We start from the raw sequence: 17,249 nt of genomic DNA on the forward strand, positions 1-17,249 counted from the left end.
GACTGCCAACCAAAGACCCCATTTCTAACAAGCACTCAATAGATACCACAGCATTGTCAAGTACCACACATTAGGTGAGAGACTAACGCATTTTTGGAGCTGGTGTCTGCATTGCGGCACTAAAATAGGTCTTCCATGGCTTTTATAGTTCCTGGATCCAGCTATATAAGGAGAGCGCCTCTATTCATATAATGCAGCTAGCACGCTTTGCACTTCGGGCTGAACAGCCCAGTTATCATAATCAGCCTCTCACTGACTCAGCCGCCCGAGAGGGGAGCTTTTTATCATAGACAGGGCTCCCCTTTAAAATGAGATTTGAGTTTGTTTTGTGTTAGGTTTTCGGTGGGCTCCTATTTCGTATGGACCTTAAATTCCTGAAACTGAAGTTTATCTTTTCACTTCCGGGATAGCATGAACTGGCGTGTATCCTCTTGTTAACTGTATAGCAAGGTGCCCTGTCTTCGAAGGCTTCTCTACCGTACTACAGCACCCTGTGTCTGCTCAGACATTATCATTTGTCCACTGATTAGCCTCTGCCGAGGGTTGGACACCCATATATGGCTGCCCCCCACAGCAAACTCATGCAGGGCCCTCCGTAGATCTCGTTTCAGACTGTACCTCATCCTGCAATCCTTCCAATTTCATCTTAAAATTCTCTCATCTCAATTTCTTCCCTCAACTTTGCCTTTTCTAATTTTACTCTGAACATTTTGGGGGTCATTACGACCTTGGCGCCAATGCGGCTACACTCCTGCCGCGGCCATCAGGAGATCCCCGCTGGGCCGGCGAGCGGAAACCTGGTTTCCGCCCGCCGGCCCAGCGGGGATCTCAGCAGCAACACAGGAGCCGGCTCCAAATGGAGGCGGCGGTGTTGCGGCCGTGAGACGGTGCAGTTGCACCCGTCGCGCTTTTCACTGTCTGCATAGCAGACATTGAAAAGCTGCACGGGGCAGTGCAGGGACCTCCAGGGGCCCCACGACTCCCCTTTCCACATGAAAAGGCTGGCGGGAGGGGGACTCGTAATCCCCCAGGCAGCGCCCCAAGCAGTGCTGCCCTGGAGGATTATTCCCGCCGGGACTAAAGTGGCGGCAAACCGCCGGTCCCGGCGGTGCGACCGCGGCGCTTCCACCGCAGTCGTAATACCAGGGATTTCACTGCCAGCCTGCTGGTGGTGAAATCCGCCAAAACAACGCCGGCCTTTGACCGCCAGGGTTGTAATGACCCCCTTTCTCTCTTTTCTTTTCTTCCCTCCTCTTATTATTTTTCGCCATTTTCAATTTGATTCTTTTGCTAATTTTGCATAACAACCATAATCCAAATAAGCAAGCTAGAACAATCAATATTCCTTGTATTATTTTTGCCAATATCCCATGCCAAATACTACTAAACCAGCTTCCCACTTTAGCAAATCCTTTCCCAACCTTTTCCCAAACACTTGGCTGTTTCAGTTCCTTCAAATCTGTACTATCTCTTGTTAGGTTAGTAAGCATACTTCTAATCTTGTTACTGTTATCAGGTATGTAAGTACAACAATGTAGCTTATTAAGCATCTTACAAACACCGCCATTTTTTGCTAAAAGACTGTCGAAAGCAAGCCTGTTTTGAAGAGTCATAGCCCTCTCCGCAGCAAGTTCAGTATCCATCAGGAGTATAGCCCCTGTGAAATTTGTCAGCATGTTATCCACAATAGTAGACAACTTTCAAAACTTTATGGAGTTTAAGATAACTCCCACTGAAGGAATTATCGCCCCAAATATGTCTCCTACTACACCAGCAGCAGTCTCTCTCCTTTGTCTACTACGATGTAATTCAGACAATTTCGGAAACTTTTTCAAGTCCTCTAACTGATATATCTTTGGGAAAACTATCCCCAAATAACATGTCCCATACCATCCCTTTGGAAGACGGTAATAAGCATTAAGTCCACATATATAATAGATCCCAGGGATTGCTGGATCCTGTCCATTTAACATGAACGTCCATTTACTCTGAAGCAAAAACACAAGTTTACATTCACTCGTTCCCACAAACACATTGTCATACTATGACTTTGGTCGCGTTACCTACGTGTAGTGCATCTAAAGCTAATTTCCCTTGTTCTCTAACTGCACTATAACTTTCATTACTAATAAACGATCGTTGCTGTAATCCTTTCTCCAATTTCCCTTTCAAAGCCCTCCTTCTATCTTCTGTGTGATCTAGAAAACTTTTCCCGGTGTAAGCAAACATGTCAGATTATTGCGGTGTACATAAGATGTACTAATTGTTAATGTCGCTTGAAAGAACCCCTTAACTAATTTATGCTATAGTATTAAGCTACACTATTCAAATCCTCTATGAGAGGCACATAAGAAAACACAAGATCATTGTTCGAATAAAAGTACTGAATCTCTTTTTGATTATAGAATCGTGTTAGAAACAGACTACAGGTTATCCCATAAGATAGAGGCAAACTATGGTATGTAACTCCCTCTTGTACTGGAACAGGAATTTGTATACACACATAACAATCTTTCACATCCATAGTATCTACATACTCACTCAGCAAGCGATAGAAAACATTAGTAGATAGTTCCCCTTTTACGTTAGTTCCCTCATGCAAATATCTTGTGTCCTGCTCAAACCTCTCCCAAGCTGTTAGTGTAGTAGCGGTCTCAGGAATTGTAGCATTGTTAGTCTCACTCTTATCCATCAATGGCATACCCACAATCACAACTATGATGAATATCACACATACAACACCTAAAACAACACCCAAACATTTACAACGCCTACTTCCCCTATTATCATCTCTAGTGTTAGCCATGATCTGTAAAGAATCAGAAAGTGAAGTAATATTAGTTCAAACAACAACCAACAGAGGATAGTTAAAGCATTTTCTTGTTTTCAGCAAAGCTAAGCAAAGTCTTTCTTTAGCAAGTATTTACAGCTTTCTCATTCACACCCAGGATTCTCATCAATTCAGGTTAGCAGCTTGTCAAAATCGGTTCTCAAAAGTCTATTCAGATTAACAGTGTCACATCCGGTAATTTATCAGTCTCTTTTCTCAGGTTTCTTTAATTCAATTTTCACATCAACACAGTCTCTTCCTCTGGCCAGACTAAGGTACCAAAGTACTGACCTGGGATTTCTTGATCAAAACAAAACGCCAAGAACTCTTGTTGCCACTCAGCTGACGTTGCATATGCCCATTCAGGACCTGCGTATTTTCTATTTGCTACTCTCTTTCTTTTCAACTTGCCATCACCCTGCAATTCTCCTTCAATCAGATCTTCTCTCCTTGTTGAATCGAAAACCACTTGTCCTTTTGTCACTTGCAGTTCCGGTCACTTTTCTCCTTTCAATGTCTCTCTGGTCTTTGATCTAGCTTGTGGCAACTCGTCGCCCTCCTCTGGTTCTATGGTGTTCTCTCTTGATGGACCTGGAATTTGTTCAGGAGGAGTCTGGACACTCTGATTCTCTTTCGCCTCAACTCCTTCACCTTCTGGGTCTGTCAGGGGCTCAAATTCCTGACCATATACATCTACTTCTGGGGGAACCTCCTTCACACTCTGTCCTCCTGGTGCCTCAGTTGAGATAGGCTCACTGTCACCCCTCTGGGTCTCTTCTCCTTCGTCTCTTATTGGAGTGGCTAAGCTGTCCTCAACGGGCTCTCCTTCTGTCTCAGTTCCCCTTCGATCACTCTCTGGCCCTGAGACTTCCTTCTCTGTTGTTGTTAATTTCCACAATTCAATTTCCTCATCAGTTGGACACGTCACTTTTTTCGTGTGACTTGCATGGATCCAGTTTGGAATTCCTGCACACTTCACAGCAGTAGTAGTCGTTAGTATTACTTGGTATGCCCCCTGCCAACGTGGCTCCAAACACGACTTCCTCACATGTTTCTTGATGGCAACCCAGTCACCAGCCTTCCGGTTGTGACCTGGATCATTTATTGGTGGCAGTGTGGTGGCTTCCACCTGGTGAGAGAAAGAGCGGACCACTTCAGTCAGACCCTTGCAGTAGTCCAACACCATATAATCCGTGACATTCACAAGAGCATTTGCAGGCACTGCGGGCAGTCTCATGGCTCGACCCATGAGAATTTCATGAGGAGAAAGTCCAGTTTTCTTGTTGGGTGTATTTCTCATTGACATTAGCACCAAAGGTAATGCATCAGGCCATTTCAAATTTGTAGCTGCACACATTGTAAGGAAATGCCTCCTTGGCATGGTTACCCCCTGACTTTTTGCCTTTGCTGATGCCAAGTTATGATTTGAAAGTGTGCTGAGGCCTGCTAACCAGGCCCCAGCACCAGTGTTCTTTCCCTAACCTGTACCTTTGTCTCCACAATTGGCACACCCTGGCATCCAGGTAAGTCCCTTGTAACTGGTACCCCTGGTACCAAGGGGCCTGATGCCAGTGAAGGTCTCTAAGGGCTGCAGCATGTCTTATGCCACCCTGGGGACCCCTCACTCAGCACAGACACACTGCTTGCCAGCTTGTGTGTGCTGGTGGGGAGAAAATGACTAAGTCGACATGGAACTCCCCTCAGGGTGCCATGCCAACTTCACACTGCCTATGGCATAGATAAGTCACCCCTCTAGCAGGCCTTACAGCCCTAAGGCAGGGTGCACTATACCATAGGTGAGGGCATAAGTGCATGAGCACTATGCCCCTACAGTGTCTAAGCAAAACCTTAGACATTGTAAGTGCAGGGTAGCCACAAGAGTATATGGTCTTTGAGTCTGTCAAACAAGAACTCCACAGCACCATAATGGCTACACTGAAAACTGTTAAGTTTGGTATCAACCTTCTCAGCACAATAAATGCACACAGGTGCCAGTGTATATTTTATTGTGAAACATACCCAACTTCCACTGTGGGCTGACTAGTTTTACCAGCCTGCCACACACCAGACATGTTGCTGGCCACATGGGGAGAGCGCCTTTGTCCCTCTGTGGCCAGGAACAAAGCCTGTACTGGGTGGAGGTGCTTATCACCTCCCCCGGCAGGAACTGTAACACCTGGCGGTGAGCCTCAAAGGCTCATCCCCTTTGTTACAGTGCCACAGGGCATCCCAGCTAGTGGAGATGCCTGCCCCCTCTGGCCACGGCCCCACTTTTGGCGGCAAGGCCGGAGCAGATAATGTGAAAAACAAGGAGGAGTCACTGGCCAGTCAGGACAACCCCTAAGGTGTCCTGAGCTGAGGTGACTCTGACTTTTAGAAATCCTCCATCTTGCAGATGGGGGATTCCCCCAATAGGATTAGGGATGTGCCCCCCTCCCCTCAGGGAGGAGGCATAAAGAGGGTGTAGCCACCCTCAGGGCTAGTAGCCATTGGCTACTAACCCCCCAGACCTAAACACACCCCTAAATTTAGTATTTAGGGGCCCCCAGAACCAGGCAAGATAGATTCCTGCAACCTGAAGATGAAGAAGGACTGCTGACCTGAAGCCCTGCAGAGAAGACGGAGACACCAACTGCTTTGGCCCCAGCCCTTCCGGCCTGTCTCCCCACTTCAAGAAAAACTGCAACAGCGACACGTCCCCCAGGGTCCAGCGACCTCTGAAGCCTCAGAGGACTACCCTGCATCTAAAAGGACCAAGAACTCCTGAGGACAGTGGCTCTGTTCCACAAAGACTGCAACTTTGCAACAAAGAAGCAACCTTTAAAGAACACACGTTTCCCGCCGGAAGCGTGAGACTTTCCACTCTGCACCCGACACCCCCAGCTCGACCTGCGGAGAACCAACACTACAGAGGGGACTCCCCAGCGACTGCGACCCTGTGAGTAGCCAGAGTTGACCCCCATGAGCCCCCCCCAGCGACGCCTGCAGAGGGAATCCAGAGGCTCCCCCTGACCCCGACTGCCTGCTTCAAAGAACCCGATGCCTGGGAAACACACTGCACCCGCAGCCCCCAGGACCTGAAGGATCTGACCGCCAGTGCAGGAGCGACCCCCAGGTGGCCCTCTCCCTTGCCCAGGTGGTGGCAACACCGAGGAGCCCCCCCCCTTGCCTGCCTGCATTGCTGAAGAGACCACTGGGTCTCCCATTGAAACCTATTGCAAACCCGACGCCTGTTTGCACTCTGCACCCGGCCGCCCCTGTGCCGCTTAGGGTGTACCTTTTGTGCTGACTTGTGTCCCCCCCTGTGCCCTACAAACCCCCCCCCTGGTCTGCCCTCCGAATTTGCGGGTACTTACCTGCTGGCAGACTGGAACCGGGGCACCCCCTTCTCCATTGAAGCCTGTGCGTTTTGGGAACCACTCTGACCTCTACACCTGACCAGCCCTGAGCTGCTGGTGTGGTAAGTTTGGGGTTGCCCTGAACCCCCAACTGTGGGCTACCTTCGACCCAACTTTGAACCCTGTAAGTGCTTTACTTACCTGAAAAACTAACAAATACTTTCCTCCCCAGGAACTGTTGAATTTTGCAGTGTCTAGTTTTAAAATAGCTTATTGCCATTTTTGCCAAAACTGTACATGCTTTTGTGTTGATTCACAGTTCCTAAGATACCTGAGTGAAATACCTTTCATTTAAAGTATTGTGTTTAAATCTTGAAACTGTGGTTCTTAAATTAAACTAAAAAAATATATTTTTCTATATAAAAACCTATTGGCCTGGAATTGTCTTTGAGTGTGTGTTCCTCATTTATTGCCTGTGTGTGTACAACAAATGCTTAACACTACCCTCTGATAAGCCTACTGCTCAACCACACTATCACAAAATAGCGCATTAGAATTATCTCTTTTTGCCACTATCTTGCCTCTAAGGGGAATCCTTGGACTCTGTGGATGCTATTTCTTACTTTGAAATAGTACATACAGAGCCAACTTCCTACACACATCTTTGCCATTCTTGACTTCAGGGTACCATTCATCTGCTCTACTAACCCTGAGGCTTCTGCTCAATGTTCAATGCTGCACACAATAGCTTAATCACCTCGTTGTTGAAGTGACTTTCTCTATCTGATTCTAAAGAGATCGGAATCCCGAAACATGGTATCAATTCCCTAAGCAGCAGCTTCGCTACTTTGAGGTTCTATGTGTAAGGTATGCTTCAATCCAGTGACTAAAGATACATACAATCACCAGCACGTATCTCAGACCTTCACATACACATACAGGCATCTCAATAAAATCCAATTGTATCCTGCTAAATGGACCTCCTGCTCTCCCAATGTGGCTCAAATTCACCACTGTCCCTTTCCCCACATTCATCTGCTGACAGATGATGCACCAGTGACAAATCACTTCTGCAGCTTGTCTGAACTTTGGGTTAAACCAGTCAATTTTGAACAATCTGATCATGGCATCTCTCCCAATATGTGCTTGCCAATTGTGACAGGAGACTGTTCGGCAAAACCATTTTCCCCTCATCTGAAACCCACAAATCATCTGGTCTTTGTACAAATTGCATCCTAACCCAAGAGCGTTTCTCAGCTTTGCTGGCATGTCCCTGCAACAATTTTAATTCCTCCAACGCATCAACTACCTTCAAAGCGTAACCTGTGCATGTCTCATTTTCTGTTTCAGGTAACAATTCCCACTGATCTTTAAACGATATACAGCTCAATGCACAAAAACTTGCGACTTGATCCGCTTATCCATTTCCCATTGAAACAAAGTCTTGTGATTTCACATGAGCGCTGCATTTCACCACGGCAATTTCATAAGGTAACTGAATCGCGTGCAACAACTCCTTAATCCTTTCACCATTTTTCACTGGCGAGCCAGAAGAGGTCAGGGAACCCGTCTGTGACCATAGTTGGCCAAAATTGTGAACAATCCCAAATCGGTATCTGCTATCAGTATAGATAGTTACTCTCAATTCTGCAGCAGCGTGGCAAGCCCTAGTAAGAGCAGCTAATTCAGCCACTTGAGCAGAATACACTCTCTCAAGCCAAGACGCTTCCAGGATACCAGTGATTGTACACACAGCGTACCTGGCTCTCAGTACTCCTACTGAGTCTCGCAAACATGAGCCATCAACAAAGATAATTTTGTCATTTTCTTCCAATTGGCTATCTTTAATGTCAGGCCTTGGTTTGGTGCACATTTCTGTTACCTCAAGACAATCATGTTCTACATCATCAGCATCCTCAGCTTCTGTGTTTTCATTTGGAAGCAAAGTTGCCGAGTTCAGCACTTTACATCTTTTCAACGTTACATTTGGTGACCCCAATATAATCGTTTCATATTTTGTCAGTCTTGCATTTGTCATGTGCTTCGTTTTGGTAACGGTTAACAAGATCTCAACTGAGTGTGGGACCATAACTGTTAAAGGATGTCCCATCACTATGCCTTCACATTGCGCGAGGCTTTGACCAACTGCTGCTACTGCATGCAGACAACCTGGTAAGGCTGCTGGCACTGGGTCCAAAGTAGCTGAAAAATATGCTACTGGTCGGTTTACACCTCCATGGACCTGTGTCAGGACAGACAAAGAACATGCATCACGATCATGACAAAACAAGACAAAAGGCTTTGTGATATCAGGCATACCTAAAGCTGGAGCCCTGCACATACACTCTCTCAGCTCAGTAAATGCCTTTATTTCTTTCTCTGTCAATGTTAGGACATCTGGCTCATCCTTAACCGTCAGTCTCACCAATGGCTTCGACATGACTGAGAAATTCGGGATCCATTGATGACAGTAGCCCACCATTCCCAGAAACATCCTAACATCTCTCCGTGTCGTTGGGGGATTCATCTGCAATAAGGCGGTCACTCTTCCTGGACAACTTCCTCGACCCTTTCTCAATTTGATGACCTTGGTATTTCACCTCTTTCTGACAGTACTGCAGCTTCTTTGGAGACACCTTATGCCCATTCTTCCCCAAGTGGTTCAGTAAGGCAATCGAATCATATTTGCAGTCATCTCTCGTTTTAAATGCAATTAACAAATCATCAATGAACTGCATTAGAGTTGATTGAAAAGGCAATTCCAATGACTCCAAGTCCTTCTTCAGTATCTGATTGAAGATGGAAGGTGATTCCGAAAACCCTTGAGGAATTCGACACCAACTGTAAACCTTGTCCAAGAATTTGAAACTGAAAAGAAATTGTCTGTCCTCATGAAGAGGCACAGAAAAGAACACTTGGGACAAATCAACAACTGTGCACCATTCTGCATCACATGGAACCTGGAACATTATTACAGCTGGATTTGGCACCACTGGTCAACATTTTACCACTATGTCATTGATCTTTCTCAAGTCTTGGACAATTCGAACTTTTCCACAAGGCTTTCTCAGTCCCATTATTGGTGAATTACATGGACTGCTCATCACTTCTTTCAGAACTCCTTGCTTCACAAAGTCTGCAATTATCTGTGTTACCTGTATAAGGACATCTTGCGCCATTTGGCACTGTAGTAACTGGGGAACACAGCATTCGATTTCACACTAACTTTAACTGGTTCACTGTGAACATTGGGAAGAAGTTGATCAGAGGATACTCCTCATCTGTTGTCTCCGTTTCAGGTTCTGAGATCTGTCCATCGTCCCCTTCCTCGTCACTGTTCGTCTGTACCTCAATCCCATCATTGGAACAGGTGATAGAACACCTTGTCTTGCACAGTAAGTCTCTTCCCAGTAGGGATACAGGACTTGAATCACAAACTACAAACATGTGCAACCCCTGAAAGGTGGCAAGCTCAACTTGAACCGGATCTGTGATCGGGTTAGTTAAAAGCTGATTCGCCACTCCTACTACCTTGACTGTACGTCCCGAAAGAGGCATTTTCGGAACCTCTGCACTTCTGACTGTAGAGTGTGTAGCTCCTGTGTCAACCAAGAATGAAACTTTGTGACCCATTACTTTCCCTTGTACATAGGGCTCTCTCTGATGTACTTCCAGAGACGCTGCAAGCCTGCACTCTTCACTGTCTGAGCTTTCATCCGACCATTCATCGTTTATTCCATTCTCACCACGCAATGGGAACTGTTGCGCTGCAATTTTTTTGACTCATTCCTTGACTTGTGACCTGTTGAGGAAGCATCACCTGTTGCTGTCCCATTGGTGCTAAGGGCAACTGCATTTGCTGTCTAGGTACCATGGGAATCTGCTTTTGCATTTGCTTCATCTGCACTGGTTGCACACATGGCATCTGCACTTGTTGCATGGGTTGACCACCCTGCATCTGAACCATGTTATTTTGGAAGTTTGGATTCGGACCCCTCATTCTTGGTCCTTTAACATTTTGGAACGCATTAACATCATTGCTTTGTTGAACAACACCCTCCGCACCATCATCGGGCATTCCTGCTTCCAATGTCCGACGCCCCCGCAAGCATGACAAGGTAACACCTTCTTCATCCCCTGCACATCATTTTGGACCACTACAGTATTCAAATCTGTACCACGGTTCACAAAACCTCCTCGACCTCTGCCCCTCACTTGCGTCTGAAACATTCCATTTCCTTGCGGCTGTTGCACCATCTGCTGTAAACCATTTCCTTGCATCCCTGCTTGTGCTGCCTTCATTTTCATCACCATCACGTTCTCCTTTAACTTTCTCTGATTCAACTCAATCTCATCACTACAGTATTTCACATACTGTAACACCTCATCAATCGGCTTCGCTTGCCAACAGATCAAATGATTCTTGATCATCTGACTAATTTCAGGTCTCAATCCCTCAACAAACCTGAACACAAGGTGATTCATGTCCTTCGCCTCTATAACCTCTGTCCCACTGTAGTGTTTGAACGCCTTCAGCAACCTCTCATAGTAGGCATGTATCGACTCCTTGGCCTCCTGTACCGTTCGATCAATCTTTTGCCAATCAATATTTTGCGGCAAAAGTTTCTGTTTCAAAAATTCAATCACCTTATAGTAGTACCTCATTACCTCAGGAGACGGTGCTCCTGTTGCCCTATCTCTTGCCGGTTCCGCGGTTGGCCAATCCACACTTATCTTGCACTCGAGCCACAAATCAGCTGAAACTATAATCTCAACGAGAGTATTCAAGTCTTCCCAAAGACACTTCGCAAGCTTCACAAACCTGTCCGTCTGCTGATACCACTCTATCGGCTTCTCCCTCAGCCTGGGGAAGTCATTTGTGAAAAAAAAAATATATCACCTCTAGACCACGGTACCTGGACTAGAACCCCTCCAGCCGTTTCTCTCATGAGTAACATCTTTATTGTACCAGTATCCGGCACGGCTTTCGCCTGCTGCTGTTCCGGGCAGTCACTTTTCCTTTTATCTTTTTTCTTTGCCCATCTGCCTTCCCACTTTTCTAACACTCCCCAAACTTGTGCACTCTGCAGTATTTCTTTAAGGTGTGCCTTCATCCCAGTAGACCTCATGTGATCAAAATCCTTAGGCTCGAAGTCTAACCTGTAACTCCTTTTCAGATGTTTAGTGTTGTCTGGGTCTATGTCGTATTTATCTGCCAGGTTCGCCAACCTCTGGTGCACCTTGCCCACTTCTTTAGTTATCTTTGGGCAAGATACCTCAATTCTGTTTCAGTATATGATTCTAGCCTGTTCACTCCCATGCTCCCTTCCACTAGCTCAGCTGCCTCCATGCCTAACCTCACAAAATTCAGGTACACTTCTCCTTATGACAGCTCTGCTGTCGCAGGAGTAGTCTGTGGTGAATTTAACTTATCTAACCATTCGTTCAGCTGTTGCGCAGTTAAACCTTGCAACAAGATATTTCCAGCCTGCACCATTGTGAGTTTGTGGTACATTCGCACTTGAGATCTGCAGAGTCAGCAGTCCCAAACCTGATTGTCTCGTGGTATGTGGAGGTATCCCGATCGGACTGAAGTCTAACAGGGACCTAGATCTCTCTATTGTCTGTTCCCCTGGAGTCATCCCTTGAGAGCTCCCTATGAACCCTCCTCTTGTCATCTCTCGGGTCATTATTCCCTGATCACACACGCTAGGCTTTGCCTGTGCATACAATGGTACTGGCGGACCAAAGTAATGGCAAGTAATGACTGATTTCTTCTTGTGTCACGTCGTTATATCAAATCTGTTGAACCATTCTCTAATTTCCCATTGGGCAATACTTGGTGCATTGTTATCTCTGTCCAATGATCCATCACACACCTTACTAGAATTTTCACCTAACACAGTTGTCATGTAGTCTATTGGCTCCTGTGATTGACGTCTTCATCGGGTGGAATATCAGGTAAGAAAAGTTACACTTGTTGCTCCAGTCAGTGGTTCCATTGTCTTCTCCTAGTCCAGGCGACCTTGCACCTGTCGCGAATTACACTGTTGCATTCGGCAAGAATGTCTCCTGAGCAACTCGGGTCCCATGAGAAAGAATTTACTACAGCTACACACATATCTCCAGCTTCTGGAAAAGTACAGCTTTGTGTCCTTCAGGAAAGCAGCACATTGCACGTTAGAAAAACACAGTTAATATGAGACCAGGCAGCTAGGACCAGACCCTTGCTAACTGAGGCCTAGTGATTAATTTAGCAGAACCTTAATACATAATTATTAATTCTAATATAAAGTCATAAATTAGTACATTGTTAATTCATCATTAGCTAGTCTCATTAATCATCGTATACATTGGTGGCCACTCCCCGTGGGAACATTTCAACGTGTTTATTATTTCTATATTAAAACATGTCTATGCAGTTTCATTACACATTTTTGCAAGCATTTCATATTAATGATTAATTTTAAAGTCACAATCCAACACACCTATTAAAGACTTGTCTGGTATTGCCCCCTGTGGCCTGCCAGCCTCTGACTGTCAGTACATTATCGGTCATTACAATTAAAACAATTAAAACAGCCAACACATTCAATTACAGCGCAATATTTTACATCGCAAGCATTTACATCGCATTTTAGTGCACTTTAATGGAAACCCTGTTGACAACGTTTAGAGTTCACAGCGCAGCATTGTTAATGATTTTGCTGTAAGGGCATTTTATTGTAGGGACACTAGGTGGCAGCATCGGAAATCAATATTACCATATAATTTTTTGGCATATCTGAGTAAGCTTTGTTGAATAGTTACCTCTTGTTTTTTTATGCTCCAAATTAACCGAGTTAAAAATTGAATGTCTCCTTCTGAGCCTTTCTTACATTTTGGGTCAGTCAATGTCCCAACTTCCGGGGAGTTATGGTGACATCTGTGGTATCGTGTTTTTCAGGTTACATCACCCCGACCTCTTTCAATTTTCTCCCAGCAAACTGTTTTGTTTCCCAAAGGGCTTATGTGTGACAGTAGGGCCTAATTTTCCTATCATTATGAAGCACCTCGATAGCTTCCCTTATCAAACATTGTAACAAACTCAGCATAAGCTAGCACGCAGCTTGTTGGGCACTGAATTAAAATATGTTGTAAGAGGCCCCTGGGGGGACCGCTGAAGAATGAGGTCTCCCCCCCGGGAGGTTTGGGGAAGTGGCATAGTCCACGGGCGCCGTTGGGCGCTCTTTGGGCTATGGGGCGGCAGGTATTTAAGCCTGCCATTTTAGGTGTTGCCACCATTTTGTTGGTAGCGACACGGTGGGCGGTGGTAGGGGATTTTCGTCAGGCGTTCGTGAGCCAGTAAAAAAAAAAAAAACAGCGATAATATTCGATAGCAGATTATACATATCTGTAGCTTCGGTTCAACAGCTTGAGGAGATAAGGTTAGAGCTTGAGCGGAAGCAGCGGCGGTTGGAGGAGTCTGTTCGTGAGATTGCTGACGTGCCTGGAGAGTTGCGGGATCATGGCCGAGAAGAAGGTGCAGGAGGCGCTTTGGCTTCTGGAGGAGGCGGGCCACCTGGATATTTTGAAGGATGGTGTAGGGGGCCCGTCGCGCCCTCCGCGACGGGCCTCTGGCGGTGTGGCGGCAGCGGTGATGGCCTCGTTGAGGGATTCTGACGGGAGACAGGCGGTACGAAGGAGGGGCGGAGGGAGGTCCAGGAGCAGGGCAGGGGGCGCAGTTGCGAAGGGCCGCTGGAGGGCCTTGCAGATTCAGAGGGCCGGCCCTCTGGTGTCTCCGCAGACTCGCGGACCTGAGGTGCGCGCCCGGGGGACTCCCCCGGGGCGCACGGCTGTCTCGGGGCCCGGCATTGTGTGCAGCCGGGGCCTGGGCGCTCGGGCCGCAAGTGTTGCCCGCTCGCGCGCTCCCGGCCCGGGCCTCGCTAATAGGGAGAATGGCAGTTGCGGCATGTGGCCGCGTGTTGGGGGCTTCGCGCCGCACTAAAAAGGCAGGCAGCAGAGTGCTCAGTACAGCGTTGTGAGCGATTCGGGTCGGGCCCTCCAGCAAGGTGCGCCCCTGCAAAGCCAGGCAGGGGAGGGGTTTTTAGGCCAATGGGGTACGGGGAGCCAGGCCCAGGTAGGGGGAGGTATGACCAGGGGGATAGCCACGCAACAGGTGGGTCAGGCAGGGCTGAAGTGGCAGGAAGGGCGGGGGCCGGAGAGTTGGGAGTGGAGTGATGGTGAGGAGGGGGGGTGGTGGGGGGTGGATGAGGATGGTATTACCTTGCGTGTACTCCCTCCTTGCCGTACTTACGCACGGGAGGGTTATCAGGTGAGTTCCATTGAAGGGGGAGAGGTTAGGGGATTAGAAGGTGACTCAGCACAAGGGGAGGAGGACCGGGAGGTTGAGGAATCGAGGGACTGGGAGGTCTGGGAGGGGGAGGGAAGCTCGTGGCAGGTAGATTTCACCCGCACTCCGGGCTTTTCGTGGCAGGGTGAGGAGCGGCTACAGCAGGACCTGGGCGGGTCAAGGATGGCCCGAGGACCCCAGGAAGAAGTAATGGCGGGGCCAAGTGCGGCCGGCCGGAGGAGGTCTCTGGAAGTTGTGTACGGCGGGATTGCGACCAAAGGGGTTTCTGCAGGGGGCGGAGTGGGTTCTGCGCCCCCCCGCCCCGGTTTCTCTGAGGGAGCAACAACCTAGTACGGCATTTGCAGGATCTGAGCAACGGTCAACAGCCTCGGCTCAGGGGCAGGCGCAGGTTCTTGGGGACCTCCTGCCTGGGATGGAGGAGGGGTTTGATGTGATAGAAGAGCTGGACTATGAAGAGGACAGTTTTGAGGAAGGGGAGCTGCGGGAAGATGACGAGGGGGCATGGTGGAGAGCAAGGGGGGGTGTCTAACGATGTTGTTCAGTCGTTTCAGGTCCTGGCACAGGAGCGCAGGCAGCAAGTTCCGTTACGGAGGAGAACACTGGAGAAGCCTCAAGTGTTGACGGCAGGTAAGAAGCGCATGGCGGGCCTGTTTCTGTGGCAGTAGAAGCGAAGGTAGGAGAGGCTGAGGAGTGGTTGCATAAAGGGGTCTATGTCGCGGACGTTGGGGTCGGGCCCGGGCCTGAGCAGGTTGAAGGGGACAAGGTAGACAAGGGGGTACAACAGGACAAAGGGGCACATTCGGTCACGAAGGAGGAGAAGACTTCGGGATCGGGGACGGACAAGTCCGATGTCGGGGTAGATAAGGCCAAAAAAGTGCCATACATGGGGACGGCGAAACCGTTAGGGACCCACTTAATGTTGGCCACTAAAGAAAAGATTTGGAGGGGGAGTACGTAGAGATGCTAAAGCTGCTGCATCAGGAGATCAGGGCGAAAGAGGGCTGGAAGGAGGAGGAGAACGAGCTGGCCAAGCGCCCCAGGGTGCCGGTCACTATCGAGAATTGGACGGCGGCGTTCTTGATTTATGCCAGTGTATATTGTGAGCGCTTTCCTGAAAGGGCTGTGGCGCTCTTTAAATATATGGACGTCATCCGGAAGGTGTACCTTAATTACGGTGGTTACGCCTGGGTTCAGTATGATGAGGAGTTTCGGGCCAGAATGGCGGCTGACGAGGAAGTTAAGTGGGGTGAGATCGATTCGGATCTGTGGCAACATACAATGGGGCCTGCAAAATTTGGTAAGACGGTTTAAACGGCCAGTGGCTTACCTATTACCTACCTGCCCTTTCGAGAGCGCCCCACTCAAGGTGGGGCAGGCAGTGCGACAAAGGGAGGGTCCGCAGCCGGGAGCACTTCCACGGGCACATGTTGGGACTACAACAAAGGTCTGTGCATCCGTGAATACTGTAAATTTTGGCACGAATGCTCTCGTTGCGCAGGACGACACGCGATCTTGCAGTGTACTGCCCCAGCAACGCAAGGGGTCACCGGCGCTGGACAGAGTCAGCAGTCAGGGGGAAACAACACCGGGAATCAGCAGTCTGGGCGTTATCGGGGAGGACAGGGGCCTTTGGGAAAAAGCTTGCACGCCGGTTAGATTGGACAGATTGGACCCATGGTTGCGCGACTACAAGGACAGACATGCGGCTATGCTTTTGTTACGCGGCTTCGCGGATGGTTTTTCTTTGGACTATGAAGGGCCACGGGTGCGCCGGTGGGCTGAGAATTTGCGGTCGGTGACTGGGAAAGAGGTCATTGTGCGGGACAAGCTTCGGAAGGAACTAGACGAGGGTCGCATGGCAGGACCCTTCACGGACTGGCCGATGGAGAATCTCACGGTTTCCCCCATTGGGGTCGTGCCTAAGAAGGAGCCGGGACAGTACCGGCTCATACATCATTTGTCATGGCCAGAGGGGTCCTCGATTAACGACTTAATTCCTGTGGAACGGACCAAGGTGTCATATGCTTCAGTGGATGTGGCTATTGAGTTGGTACAAGGGTTCGGAAAAGGAGCCTTGATGGCCAAGACGGACATTAAGTCGGCCTTTGGACTGTTGCCAGTGCACCCCAGGGATTTCGGACTGTTGGGAATCCAGGTTGGTGGCCAATGGTATATGGACAAGGCGCTCCCCATGGGATGCTCCATTTCATGTGCTTTGTTTAAGTGCTTCAGCACGTTTCTGCAGCGGGTTTTTACCACAGCAACAGGACATAATGCTGTGACGCATTATTTGGATGATTTCTTTTTTGTGGGGCCGCCCCCCCATGTGCGGTTGTTCTGTGGCAATTTCAGGAACTTATAGGGGACCTGGGTGTGCCCCTGGCCCCCGAGAACACGGTTGGGCCTTGTGCGGCACTGACTTTCCTGGGCATTGAGTTGGAAACCCACACTACGGTGGCAAGGCTGCCCTTCGAGAAGAAGGCGGTCATGGTGAGGACGCTGGCGGAGATATGGCGGAGACGTAAGGTGAAAGTGAGGGACGTTCAAGTGTTGCTCGGACATCTCAATTTTGCGGGTCGGGTGTTGCGGGCCAGACGGACGTTTTGTAGGAGACTGGGCATGGCCCTGGCGGGCAGGCAGCTTCCGCACCATTATGTGCGGCTGAGTGCGGGGGTCAAAGCGGACTTGAGGATGTGGGGCATGTTTTTGGAGCGTTTCAATGGTATTC

Source organism: Pleurodeles waltl, chromosome 10, assembly GCF_031143425.1.
Source record: "Pleurodeles waltl isolate 20211129_DDA chromosome 10, aPleWal1.hap1.20221129, whole genome shotgun sequence".
Classification (NCBI taxonomy): Eukaryota; Metazoa; Chordata; class Amphibia; order Caudata; family Salamandridae; genus Pleurodeles; species Pleurodeles waltl.